The 15006-nt window shown below is 40.0% G+C and overlaps 1 protein-coding gene across 1 annotated transcript in view; it reads left to right on the forward strand.

Moving 5' to 3' along the window:
* KIAA1328 (KIAA1328 ortholog) overlaps positions 1–15006 on the forward strand; it is a 175571-nt gene that overhangs the window by 118712 nt on the left and 41853 nt on the right. The gene's annotated exons all lie outside the window — the stretch shown is intronic.

Here is a 15006-nt window from a genome sequence, read left to right on the forward strand (position 1 = left end):
CAGTGCAAAATGGAATTTTCTCAAAATCTTAGCTTTTTCTTTGTTCTCGGTGCTGCTTGTAATTTTTTTAATTAAAATCAGGACATTTTTTAGCCTGGATTTGGACCTGATGTAAATAATACATTATTCTTTAACTCTCAGATATTTTACAGTTGGTGACAGATACTTGTTTTGTAAATGTTGCTGTGTTGCAACTCTGCTTTGGTGAGATCAGAGCAAACTACCACTGACATAACTGGAAGTAGAGTTAAGCCAATATTTAGCTCATAATCTCCATCTTGCTTGCTATTTAAAACTTCAATCAATACAGTATTGTACTTTCTTTCTGTCCTACCCTTCCACATTTCCTGTTAACACTGGAAGAAGATTTGGGCGTATTAGAAAAGCAACAAATAAAAGCTGTGGATTTGGCAGGGTTTTTCTCCATTTTCTCAGAAAGTAACAGCTTCTTGTTCTATGCTGTAACTATAGGTACCCTTTTGAACAAAGAATTACCTCTTTGGTGGACAAGACTAGCAGCTGTGGTTTGAATGTCCCCTTTTTTAAGTGATGAGAGAATACCTTAAAATAATAAACTTTCTACTCTGTTATGCGAATACTTAGAGGAACAGATGGATAGTTTATTTATGAACTAAGGGTCCAATACTTTCTTTTTTCTTCTTTTTTTTAACTTTTTTACACTAATTTTATTTTATGAGATCTTCTTCACTGAAAAGATATAAGGCCTTTTTCTCCAAAACAACAGGAGTTTGTAGTTTCCTTGGAATAATACTTCACTGCTTACCCAGGTGTTTGGTTGCTGTGAGTTATTGTCATATCCTCCTTGTATTATTTTTTCCTTCATTTTCAGAGTGTTATCACTGTAACAAAAAATCTGGAGAATCATGACATGTTTAAGATGCAGTAGCATTAAGCCCCTTGGAGGAAAAAATGTAACCTAGAACATCTGTAGGGCTTCTGGCAACAGTTTACCAAAAATCTGCAAATGTCTGCATAGCCTAACAGGGAAAATTTACGCTGTTAACAAAATGAGAGTTCCAGGTTTCAAAAGGTTCCCTACCCTCTCTTCATTCCCCTGGTTTAATTTACTGTAATTTTTCAAAGTTAATGTCTGTTCGAGCAGTCTCAAGTTGCCTTGCCAGCTGGTTGCAAAGTTTGGCAGCAAAACACTTGGAAGTTTTTCTTCCTATATGCCATCTTCAGTTTCGCAAAGGTTACCAGATGAATGGTCCCTAAATAATTTACTCTAATGTAAGGCTTAAAGAGGCTGCAGAAGACAAGTCCATTTGTCTCTTTTATGCATTTGAATATGTAAGTGATGTTTTCTTCAGTGTAGACTCTGCAAGTGTGTGGCTAGAGCTTAGAAAGGAGGAAGAGCTGGTAGGCATAAATCTTTTTTTTAACTGTCTCTCTCTCTCTTTTTTTTATTTTTTTTTTATTTTGTTGGTGCCGTTATTTGTTTTTTAATTGACCTGTCAAACAGTTCTTGTTACGGCAAATGCTAGCAGAACGCTAATGGAAAATCAGCCCTCTCTGACTTCCAGTTCATACACGAGAGCTCCTCTAGCAAATCTCACAGCATGAGACTTGATTTCAGTCTTCAAATAAGCAAAAAAACTTAGCTTAAAAATATCTTGGTATTTTAAAGGAAATGGTGAAATTCCTTTAAAATACTAAACTTGATGAAGTGAGATGTTGGAGTTTAGAAGTAAAATAAATAATATAATCAAGAACTGAAAAACATTGTTGTTTTTTTATATAATTAACAGCTCATTTTGAGTTAATTATCTACAATTACAAAAATCTAATTGCAATTTATCCTCTACTATCTGTGGGAAGAATTGTAGGCAAGGGAATGTGCATCACTACCAGGCATAAATGCTATAGGATGGGTGCAAATAATAGAGAAACCCTTAATGAAAAAAAAAGCAAATAGGAGTGTGCAGCTGTGCCAGGCTATTGAAAGGTAATTGTAGCCAGAAATGAGATACGTAGTTTAAAAGGCATCTTGTCATCTCCTGTAGGGAATAATTTTTTCCCTCATTGAAGAAAGGAAAAAAGAGTTCACAAGCAAATACAGTAGAGTTTGATTTCTGATACAGGCTTTCCTTATAGTCTGTCAGTGAAAATGAAAACTTTTGTCTCAGGGGCTACTACAGACAAATTTTCAGATGGATGCCTGTTTCCTACTACTAAGGTCTTTTTGTTGTCATAGTCAGCAGGCACTGTTCATCTCAGCCTATTTGGACATCTATTCTGGTATGAATTTGCAGTGTTGAATTTGTCACTTCCCTGATGGGTCTGTTGAGAAGAAATGTGACTGTACCTTTGCCTGCTTGCAGCTGGGCCAGTGTGCGGGGCCCGAAGCATCTTCAGAAGCAGGATCTCCAGTTCTCTAAGGTGCAGCAGTCAGAGCAGGTTTTATTGAGTACAGTTTTCAGTAGCTTGGAGTGCTCCTGTGTGAGCCCACAGCCAATTTTCAGCTATGGAGATAGTAGCTTGTGCAATTAATGGCAAGTTGTCTGTATAATTTCTTTTCAAGTCTGCCCCAGTGTGCGAGATGCTTTAAAATATTCAAAATAAAAACATAACCTGATGCATTTGTTTAGCATAAACCAGCCTTTTACAAAGCACTTTCCATCTCCCAGACGCAGATGCTTGGTACATGCTCAAGTACCCACTCCATGCTTATTCAGTAGGATCAATACACCCGGCACCTGCTTTTGTGTGTGCTCCTGACATCTGCATCTGGGAAAGGAATTCTAAAACTCTTCTCCCGTTATTTAATCTTAACTTTGGATCTGAATGGCATGGAAATAAAACCTTTTTAACGGCACCAACTAAAGAAGACACGGTTTTCTACTTTGCAAACACCGCTCCCCAGAGCTCTGCTGTGTGCCTGAATCTTAGCATACAAGACAACCTGGTTTTTTTGAGTCTTGGGTTTCCTATACAGCTCTGCCAGTGTGGCTTTTTACTGCCTTCTCTCTAACGCACATCTTTGCCTCAGATTGCACACGATTCTGCCACTAAGCCTCTACACAGACCTGTGCAAAGTGTTATAAATAGGAATTGTTGGATACAGCAGCTCTTGAATGTGTTTACAGCTATCTGTAGGCATTCTTTCAATGTGTGCTACCTGGTGAAAGGATTTCTTTCCTGGTGCATTAAAGATTTGCAGGTGGAATTTGCCACCTTTAATTTCATTGAAGGCTCTTTATGTTTATGTGCTTCATTCTATATCACCCGTGTGTGTTTTTTTCCAGTTTGTATTTTTAGTTAGTTGAAAATATCAGAGACAGAATTCAGCACTACTTCCCCTCTACTTGGATGCTCATTGCTATGGTGATAGTTCCAGGAGGGAATGCTGTCAGGGGTCTTTCAAAAGATTTTTATGTTTATGGTGTAACTATTTTTATTATCTAGTAAGAGAAGGTGACAATTATCTGTTGCTCCTTGTTTAATGCTTTGTTATGAACTGTCCTTTTTTCTGAGGCTTGTTAGACATGCAGGCATCTTTCTGTGGTGATGTGCAAGCACACTTACATGCTTTTGTTCAAATATTCAATGCAATGAAACAGACCTGCAGAGGAACACAGACTTGCAGCTCCCCCTACTGTCCCAGGCATATCCAGGTTTGTTCACACAATTTCCCCCTCCAACTAATGTAAAAATAAAATGAAAATCACATGCAATCTCATGGCACTACCATCTCTGAACTGACTTGTGCTGGCCCCATTACTCTTGTTTTTGAGAATGGATTTTTAAAAACAATAGCAGCACCCATTTTGTTTCCTGTTAGGAGCTTTCTTGTCAGTTCCTCATTCTGGTGTGTGTCACCTCCTGTTACTCTTGTCCTGAGCCTCTGGAGGAGGAACCATCATCAGAGATGCAACTGGCTTATTGGCCAAGACCTCCCAGGCTCCAGGTCATCTATGAGTTCTCCTTGGTCTCTTGAGGTATGTCTATATAGGTCTTGGACAATTTTTAGGAATACACAGTTTGTTGGAATTTTTTTTCATCTATTTGCTGTTTTGGCAGACTGGCACGTTAAATTGGGATGAAATCAACTGTGCTTGCAAATGGCCCATAAAATCTGTGTATCTGGAAGCTGCTTACCCACTTGTTAGTGCTCCTTTTAACACCCAAGTTACTTTCTTGTTCCAGATAATTTTACATTGAAGTTTGCATCATTTTTAGATTGGATATTTGTGGAGCGAACGCTTGTTTGGCCGATAAAAAAAAAGTACTTGCAGATCTGCCAAAAGTGCACACGCCGAATTAGGTGCAGATATGAGTTTTTCTTTCTTTCATGGTGTTGTCTGGCTATATATAGGCACAGCATCCTTCCAACAGATGGCTGCCGGAGTCTGCTGTGACGTATGGGAGAGTACAGTCAGAGTCAGACACACATTTTTACTTCATTAGTGCCACGTGCAGACTCCGAAGGTAGTAGCTTTTCTTGCCCAGGGTGAAGGCTTTTGTTCTGATGTGGTTACTAAAAGCTTAGTGCTGAATTGGAGGGGGGGATGGCAATTTTTTACTTATATCTATGCATGCACTTAATTGTTATTTTTTTTGTTAAGGTAGGCAGTGATCCTTATCAGACCAGGGAGAGAGGAGTTCATTTCTGCTGACCTGGTTCCTTCGCTAATCTAATTTTCAGGTTTACTTTCAACTGCGACAGTGATTTCAAGCTGCCTGTCTAACATTTACCTGAATTATGCTGATTCTGTTCTCATGATCATGTCTGCTGCACACAGCAATATTACATCATTTCCACTGCAGTCCAGAGTAACCTTGAGCAGGAAGCCTGCTTATAGACTAGAGGTATAAGATCGAAGCAGGAATCACCATAGGTAGTTTCTGTAGGCAGATGCAGCCAACCTGTAGGTGAGGTCTTCCAAAAGCACAGAAACTCTGGTATTAGAAACACTGCTAAGCATAGGAGGGAGGTCAGGGAAAACAGGCTTGTTAACACTCAAGTGCTTTGGTGTTTTCACAAAACTTGCATTTCCTGCCAGTCTTCTGCATGGGTGTAGTTCTGCAATAGCACACATCAAAACTGGAAATGCTCAGAGATTTTTTTTTTTCCTTTGGGTTGAAATGTTTAAAATGCATACATCTCCTGAAGTTTGTGCCAATGCTTGCAGACAGCGAGAGACATTTTTGCAAGTCATTTGCAGATGCCTCCTTTGAAGGAAAATGTAGACACTGTTAGTTTACTGCCTGAATTGAATTTTGAAAACCTGAATTCTATTTTTATAAATTGGAGTGGATTACTTTTTCAGACATACCATTTTGTTACTTTTTATTTTTACATGTAATCTTGGGTGAAGAGAAAATTATGTTTAATCTAGATACTCATATGTCCCAGAAATTTATGTCTTGGAAAAGTTAGGAAAAACCTTATAAAACAAAATGTTCTGGAAGGTAGTTTTAGATCATGAAACTCTAAACCCACCCGACCAACTTTCATGCCGTTTAAAGGCTTGTATCAGAACTGATGGGGCAGGGCTAAGAACAAAAGCTATTGGTATTGCAAAGTTAAGCAAGAAATCCTCTGTACCCTGCTGTTCTGGCTATGATCGCAGCTGCACTAAGCTAAAACCCACTCCCCCACCCCTCATGTGACCTTGGCTGCACTTCAGCACACAGAGCATGGAAGCAAAAGGCAAACTTCAGTAAATGTTAGGTTCTGCCACTTGCAGATGTGCAGACTACATGTAAAGATAACGGCACACGTGCTCTCGCTCACGCTCCGGCTCTTGCTGTCTCTGAAGTAGACTTTGTGTATTTGCCACTGAATTATTCTGACATAAAACTTCCCAGACCGTACTGGTGTATTGAGTTGAACTCTGTGCCTTGGCATGGGTGCTGAGGCTTTGCAGAAGTACCCATTATATTTATAACAGTGCTAATTTTTGAGAGCCACACAGAGAAAATTTTAGATTCAGCCCAGCTGATTTGTTCTTCACACTGCTCCTGCGGTGAAGAGGATTGATTTTTGTGTTTCTTTTGATATTTGGCTTCATTTCCTCTGGTACTCAGTGCTTCAGGCCTTAATCCTTTAACCTTGAATGCGAGCATCAAGGCTTCAGGAGGGATCAGGCCTTTTGATGGAGAGAGAATGTCTTTTGTTGTACCAAATGGTTGGGAGTGGTATAAGGCGAGACAGATCTCCAGACAGTATATATTTCTCTATAGTGTTAGAAGACTATAAACAGAGGGTGGGTTTAGCGGGGATTATAAATAATCTGGAGGAAGGTGGGGTATTAGAAGCAATGGAAAAAGTTAATGACTTTTTCTTTAACATTTGACCAATAACCAGTCTATCATGACAGATGTGTACTGGGTTGCCAAATGCTATAGTCTGATTTGGGTAATGGTTCAAAGCTCAGCGTGTCATGGAAATGGCAGTGTGGTCCCTGATGGAGCAGGGGAAAAAAAACCTTTTCAGCTTCTCAAAGGGCAGTATTTGTGGAAGCAGATGCTTGCTTGCCCTACCCAGCATAAAGAACAGTTCTGCGGGCAGCCGGGAGAGTTCGTACTGCTGGATTTTTATAGGATCATTAATTATATGTTATAAGGCAGCTAAGCATGGCATTCCTAACTCGATGAATTCCATTATGAATGGCCTTTTCATATTCCTCATCTCATTATATTAAATGCATGTGACCTGAAGTTTAGCTAAAGTTATTGTTCGGGTTAACTTTCATTTAGTGGTTGCCCTAGTTTTAGAAACAGTGTGATCTTTAGATTTTATGGAGAGACAGGTTTTTTTATGCATGTTTTTGCAGCACTATTTTAGATAATTTCATTTGAAACTAGGTAGGAACCTCTGTGAGGTGTCAGGGAAGGGATTTAGTCACTCCTTGATTTGCCTGGAGATTTCTGTACCCACTGGATGACAACATCCTGTTACACGGATTTGGCTATCATCTCTCTGCCAATAACTCTTAAGCCCTCTGCTCTGTTCCGTCTAGTCGTGCATATCTGACTGCCTGCCTGACATATAATCCCAGTTGTTTTGCCTTCAGATCATTCCTAATCTGGCCAAAACAGAACTCTTTACTTTTTCTTCCGAATCTCTCTTCACTTCTGATTTTGATAACGCCACATCCTCCCTGCCAATCAGACTCCTAACCTCGGGGTCACTCTACTTCTCTGTATGCATCTGTGCTGCTGAGAGCTACTGCAGCTTCCTTCTTCTTTGCAGCTAACACATCCTTTCAGTGTGTCAACAGTTAACCCCTTGCTCTAGTCCATCATCTTGCACCTTGACTGCTCTGAAGTCATCTTTCACTGCTCAGTAGTCATTCACTTCCTTCAAAATAAGTTTTCCAAGTGGGTGTCATGGCTGTTTATTCAGATCTTGTCACCCTTACTTCTCTGAAACTCCCATTCAGGGGCCAGTTGTCCACAGTATCAGTCTGTTAAAAGTCATAAAGGTGATTCTTATTTTATTTTCCCTGCCACCATCTCTTCTTTAGTTCTTCAGTTATGTGTCAAAGTTTTGTTGAATATTGGATGAACTTTCAGCCATGCACTCTTACCACATTCCCTGATTCTGTCTTTTGGAACCACTGAGTCATGTCATGGCTACTTCTGCGTCCATCTGTCTGTTGTGACAGTATCTTTTGTGTTTTACATTTTAACTCTTTGAGCCTTTTTCTTCCTCCTTGAACTTTTTCAGACTTTGAGTGCTTTTTCCCCCTCCCTTTCCTCAGTCCTAATTTGGTGAGTTTCAGACTCATGTGTCTCTTTGCACTGACCACAAGGACGATCTCTTCCTGGTAAATCCACCTCAAATCTAAATCATATTGAAAATATATCACCGGTGACCTAGAGATAAAAGTATTACAATTCAACTGCAGTGACAAATCATCCGCTCTTCTTTGTGGTAGAGTTTTCATATGGCTTCTAGCACACACAAGAGTTTGGAATAAAACAGTGTCCAAGTGTCTTCAGTCTTCTGTCAATAGTGCCAGGCTTCACCTCTTCGTGTAACTACATGCCCTTCAGTTTGATCAATGTGTAGTTAATCCTTTTTTTCCTTTTAACTCCGTGTTCCCTTAATCTCTGTTTACATCCTGCATCCTTTTTGAGTAAATCATGTCTCTGAGAGATGGGCTAAATTTATATATCAGCTGTGCAGTCAGCAGGGCTGAGGTGGCTCGACAACACAACTAAGGCAAACCTCTGGACCCACGTCAGTGTCAGAGTGGCACTGGTGGCATCTGCTCAGGACAGACGTTTTCACCAAGTTATAACAAACTTATGCAAAGGCAGACTTCCAAGCGCAAAAATCAGTAGTGGTAGGTAGCTCTAAAAATCACTTTATATTTGGACCAAAAGGGTTTCCAGAGTCTGCGAACTGGCAGCCCAGAGCCCACAGCTTCACTGCACACAGCCTCGTGCTGGGATCTCTTCCCTTTGTTCTTTCTCTTGATACTGGACATCAGAGCATGCCAGTACATATCTCAGTGATATGTGCCTCTTAGTGAGTCAATACTTTCCATCTGGTTTCAGTTCTATCTGAATATTTTCTGAATTTGAGTGCAAAAACATGTTCAGTCTGCTCTGTAAACATCCTGGTTGAGTCAATATTTGGTGGTGCTGTCAAATTCACATAAAATACATGCATTGAAAGGAAATTTTTAGTGTGCTGAGTGTTTTTTTGTGGGGCCTAGGCCATGGCTTTTATAGTTGTATGCCACCATTTAGGCATCCAAGTCTGTATTGCACTTGCAATAAATACCTGATTTTTCAGTCACTAGCCATCAAACATACTCTGTGAAATATGTAGCTTCAGTGGATTTAAGGCAACTGAACTGGCCAGAATTGATATTTTAAATCTTTACCAAGAGCTACCCTGTCAAATCTGCATCTGTTGGGCATGGTAATCCACTAATCTGAGTAAAGTCCAAAGTCTAACTTCTCTATTTATTTCTCTTCAAGCTATAGGATTTTTTTTTTTTTTAAAGTAGATCAATAAACAATCTCAGTGTTTTCATTTTACTAAGCAATATAATATAGATGAGTACTAGTGTAGTGGTAAATCATTAATATACTCTTTAATCATAGAGTGACCATGTCCCACAGATGTGATTTAATCATGGAAAAAAGTGTGATGAAGTGTGAAAGTGCATCAGGAGGGGTGTTTCCAAGAGATCTGGAATAGTGTATGACACCATTTTAAAAGATGGTGTAGTATGAGAGTATTTAGGATCTCAGGTACATTTGTTGTTACAGACCTGGCAAAATTCTAATATGTGATTGTTTTTACTACTATAAAAGAAAAATTAAAACCCATGTCAGGTTTGTCTTTGGCTGAGGACCCTGTGTGATTAATGGCTTTTTGGAATAAGAAAAGCAGGGCAGCCTCCAGATTCACTAGCCCCAAGATTTGTAAGACTTTGACACTAGCAGACCTGTAACCCTAAAAAGCTGTAGTAATCTGTGCTTAGCATGCTTGATACAGTCATCATGGGATTCAGATAAAGGTGATTAGAATAAGAGGACAGAAATTGAATAGAACAAGATGGGTCCTGTAAGGGTTGGTTTCAGTGGTAATGGTTCCTGTTTAGAGAAATCAGATTCAAGGGTGGCAGCCTCAGGAGAACAGACAATACAAACACTCTATTTATGTGTATTATGGAATTTGATGCATTTATGGAACACTTTCCCTGCAACGTGTTTCCTGATATGAAGGGAGCTGTCAGTGGCCTAGAAAGTCACCTCAGGATCCTTAGGGGTATGTGTGTTTGCCCAAGTTAGGGGTTATTATTTTTCACTGCTATTGGTGAAAAAGGTTTGAAACTTTATGTTTCTTCATTTCTTCGCTTAGAAGCCAGGAGTGATAATTTATCCTTGCTGGTATCCTGAGTACTGTAAGTTAGCATCTATCAAGTGTAACTATGTCAGTGAACAGAAGCAACTGTCTTTAATTGTTCTGATCCTCCAAAACTGCAGATTTTCTGTGTGTATATATTCTCTTCATAATACCTGCATGCAAGAGTGTAATCTTAAATATCTGTTGCTCTAATTAGGAATTTCTTCAAAATATCCTATTAGTAGGGCATACTGGTAACCCTCCTCTGCTGGATGGTCACTTACCCTTAGCAAATGATTGCTCCATGATGTGTCTATGATCAGAAAAATGGCTGTTGCAATTGCTACTCATTTACTGAAAGCTCTGTTATCAACACCTATCAGCCTGTCTGGAAACTTCTGCAGAGGAGAGAAAGCTTCTGCACTGATAGTGTGGGCAAAGGAAAGCATGAGGTGGTTACCTGCACATCAGACTGATCTTGGCCACAACCTGTTTTGCAGTCATCTCTGGATGAGCCAAGTTGAGAAGAGATTGTTCTTCTTCTTCTGTGCCTTTATCACAACCAAATTGCAATCAAATTTGGGGCACAATGGGTATCTTGTGAATGGGGCTGACTCTCAGCCAAACACCAGTGACGCTGGATAAGGCAATAAGGCATTCACTTTGCTGAAGAGCATGTGATTCTCCTTCTGAAGGAGAGAGTGATGCAGCTTGATGTACTGAAGAAGTTTGGATTTAGTTCAAAAACTTGGTCCTAAACAGGCTTTTGCATCATTCCTTGTGGTACTTTCAGTGGTGACAGTCGGGAAGGCTTTTCAGATATACAGACACTGTTTGGAAGGATTGTTTTTATACCTATGCCATGACATTTACATGATTTCCTTTTGTGAAGGCTGACAGCAGTGGTTGCTGGAACGACAGCTGCTCTACTCTGCTCTATAAGAAAGGCCAAACACACAATCACAGCATTTTGCCCTGCTAAAGCCTGGCCAGTCTGTTTCCTGTGGCCATTTCTCTATGACTGTCTGAAAACCTTTATGCTGGAATTTTCTTTGAATTCAGAAGAAAGAAAAGCAATCACAGCTCATTTCTCTGTTTATTAGGAAAACTCAGACATGTGGGAAAGGTGCTGGTAGGGAGTTGAAATGTAGTGAATTAAAGCCAGAGGAAGGACAGGGCTTCAAAGGGAAGGCATGAATATAATTCTAGGTTAAATTTAGCTTAGTACTTGCTACAAATGGACCTCTAACTGTGTATATTAAGTGAAGCCCTGACTTCATTGAAGATAAAGACAGTATTCTGATTGATTCAATGGGGCCAGGGTTTCACCTATGGTTGGTATGATCTAATAGGTCATTGCTAATTAAGAGCATATGTGGCCTCAATTCTTTCTGGCGGAATTAAATATCTGAGCACTAGTCACTGAGGGAAGGGGAAAGGAACTGGTCTCTGAAAGAGTGGTCTGAAGAAGGCATGCTGTGGATTGCTGTACCCTGGTACAGCTTGAGTGGGATATGGAAAAGGCTTTATTATAGTTAGCACTATAACTCCTCCAGAATGAGAAAAAAATAAACCAAATGCAGTAAGTCCTAGAGAGACAGTTCAACAGGGAAAAAAAAAAAACCAAAACAACAGAGAAACCTGACACAGCCATGGACATTACTGGATTTGAGGGATTTGAGCCTAAAGGGTGCTGTGAGAGATGAAATCTCTGCATCACTTCCCAGCAATATATTGTCTGCATAGTAACATGTAGATTGTAGGCAATCACTGTTTATTTTCTGTGATGAAAAATCCTTTTGTTACAAGCAGATTTGATAATATTTATGTTTCAGTTCCAGTACTCCCTTTCACTGTTGTAGTGTTTCCCTACCTGCCCCTGCCCTCTTGCCTAAAAAAATATGTGAGAAAGCAGATGGACGTGGTCCTGAAGACAGTTGGTGTTCTTTAACCTGGAGGAGAGAAGGCCCTGGGGAGACCTGACTGTGGCTTTCAATGCTTAAAGGGGTCTTTTAAGAGAGATGGGGACAGGCTTTTTAACAGGGCCTGTAGCTTCTCAACTGAAATAACATATGTAAATTAGGTAAGATTAAGCAATTTTTCACCATGAGAGTGGTGAAACACTGGTACAGGTTGTTCAGAGAGGTGATGGATGCCCCAACCTTGGAAACATTGAAGGTCTCTTTGAATGGGCTCTGAGCAACATGCTCTAGTTAAAGATGTCCCTGCTCATTGTAGGGGAGTTGGACCAGGTGACTTTTAAAAGGTCCCTTCTAACCAAAACTGTTCTATGATTCTGTTGCCTCAAAGCTTTAAATGAACGTGCTCTCTAGAAAGGAAAGCAGCTGTTTCTTATTAACATGTACTGGATCCCAGCAGTGCCATTAACATGCTGATGCATCTAACATAAGCCTCAAAATGCCAGGTTTCATAATTGGCCCATGAAATCTCACTCTAGGCTTGAATAGGGTCTTCAAGGTCCGTATTAGAATAGGATTTTTTCCTGCTTTTTAAAGGGAGGAAGAAACTGTTAAACTTATATTTATTTTTTTTCCTAGCACTCTATGTTTCAATTAGATAGGCTTGAGATTTTTAAGAATATGTTTTTGAGGTTGTTGATCATCTGACAAGAGCAGGTTGGTTTTGTGGCAAGGAAAGGAAGGGTGATGACATTCAGAGATGAGAGATTGTCCTGAAGGTCACACACTCTGCTTCTCCTCCTCACCTCCACCCCTCTTACCTCCCTTCCAGCTCTACCGAGCCATCCCGTAGATTTGTACCCCCTACGTGAAGCAGCAGCAAATAGACCAATCTCCCTCCTCTTTCCCATGTGTTGCTCTGCTGGCTTGGCCACTCTGATGTGTTTGTCCTCAGCTCCACTTGAGAGGACTGAAAGAGTTGTGGTTGCTCAGTAGACCACTGCCATTTGTTTTCTGATCCTTTCATCCAAAGTCTGTGGTGCTTCTTTTCTCCCTGGCAGATGTTTTTCTCTTTGCCATGCAGACAGCCGACTTCCCAAACAGCCCCGCTTTGGAACGGGTGATTTTCAGAAGTGTGGTTTGATAACTTGACGTAAAGTGATCTAAATTTGGACCCCCGCAGAAAAGAAGATCTTGTGATACATTGTCCCAGTGCTTGTAATGCTGCAGCTTTGTACTGAGTTGACTCTGGAAGCTGATCTGGCCGAAAACACTCCCAGCCAAAGTGGCAGGGGAGGAAGCAATTTTCAGCCTGTTTGTCAAACTGCATCTAAAATGGCAATTCAGGTTCCAGCTACAAAAACGTATTGCTTGGGTTGTCTACTTATCACCAGTTTTGCATCATTAAGTGTTATGCATTCTTGGCCCGATATAATTGCAGCAGATTGCGCACATGAACTGTTAATTATTTTATTTTTAAAACAGAAATTACGGAACAGGAAAATAACATTCCAACATGTTTGCTTTTGGAGCTAACCTACTACGGCAATCTGTTAGTTTGATAATGGTTAAACTCGCAAGCCCTTGCCTCAGCAGAGTGCAGTAGGGTACCATTAAGGCAGCCATCTGTTGAACACACAGTACTGGAGGCATGAATTGCCTCGCGTTTTGGGTTTCTGAGTAGGTATAATGAAGTCTTGTTTCTGTGAATGCCACTGATCTGCACTGAAAAACGTGTGGAAAGATCAGAGTTCAGTGAAAGGTGAGCACCCAAAACTGGGATGGAAGACTGGGAACCCGTCAGAGGAGCGCTGGGCGTGGAGCAGGGAAGAGATGGAAGCTCGTGGGCGTGCACATGCTGATAGTAAATGGGACTCTGGCAAGAGCCTGAGCTGCTGGGGTTGCTTAGCAATTCAATAGATCTGCAAAACTCCATTTGCAGACCAAGGCTGCCATTATGTTGGATTGATTCATAAGGATCAGCAGCTAAAACAAGTTATATTCTATCCGAGTTTTCTTGCATTAGTTTAAAAATGAATTTAGTTGGCTCTAAGTGGACATTTATTTTAGTATCTTGAAGAACTGACTTTCCTCTATTAAAGCAGAATAATGTATCTATATGGTGCCCTAACTTGAACAGTACATAAAGATTAGTAAATAAGACCCCATTAAAAATACTTATAATGTAAGTAACATGGGTCCCAATAGCCTTTCTAATGTCCATTAATGCTTATTCTGAGGATCAGAGCTCATTTTACTGAGCCATTTAGTCAAACCGTGTGATTATTTAGAAAGTTAATTCATGCATACTAAAATCTAGCTTAAGTAATGCAGAGGGTAGGAGGTAAAACTCTATGGAGACGATAGTCCTTTTTGTTATTTAATGATCAGCCATAATTAACTTGCAAATTTGAAATAATTAGAACAAATTAAAGGTATTTAACTTTGCCTCCCTAAAGAAAAATTCAAATTGCACCAAATGCAGCTTTAAATTATTCAAGTCTCAGAGGTCTGTGCTGGGTTTTTTTACAATGCCTTTTCTATGATGAGAATACCAATCTGCTTTTTGTCAGAAAGCATCCTATCAAGTAATTGTTCTTTGTGTCTAATAAATGACAGCTATTCTTCTTTGTAAAAGTATTTCAGTCTCTGAAGACTACATCAGCATTTCCATGGCATTTTAATTCAATAAAACAAAAGGTTAATGTTTTTCTACTTTTTAAGGAATGCAAATACTAGCAGTATTCAATGGGTCCTGAATGACATTTAAAATTTGCCATTCACGCTCGGCAGGGATATCGCGATATGAGGCTCAGGCAAAGAGGAAAGAACGTTCAAGGTGTGTTTCCCTTTGTTGGTGGTGTACTTTGACATTCATAATGAGACAGCAATGCTGAGACTTGCTTCTTTTCTGGTGACACTACAACTCCTGCCTTGGTGTGTAGGTTAGGTAGGTTAATAAGGTCTTTACTTAGACAGTCTTCTCTGTTGTGTAGTTTCAGGGAATAGCATGAAAATTCATTGGGTACCGTGGTGCCCTGCAGGAAGTCCTTCCAACCATGGTGCTTTTGAGTGATAAGAAGGATTGTTGGATTTGAAAATAGACAAGAACCTCTTTTGTCTCTAAATCTCTCTCAATAACCGATTCCTTTGGACCATATGTTAAGTTTCAACTTCCAGGTTGCAATAGTCACATCATTCATTTTACTAATTATTCCACAGGTGAATGAGTAAATATGTTCTGAAACAGAT

This window comes from Myiozetetes cayanensis, unplaced genomic scaffold, assembly GCF_022539395.1.
Source record: "Myiozetetes cayanensis isolate MyiCay16 unplaced genomic scaffold, myiCay2020 scf4, whole genome shotgun sequence".
NCBI lineage: Eukaryota > Metazoa > Chordata > Aves > Passeriformes > Tyrannidae > Myiozetetes > Myiozetetes cayanensis.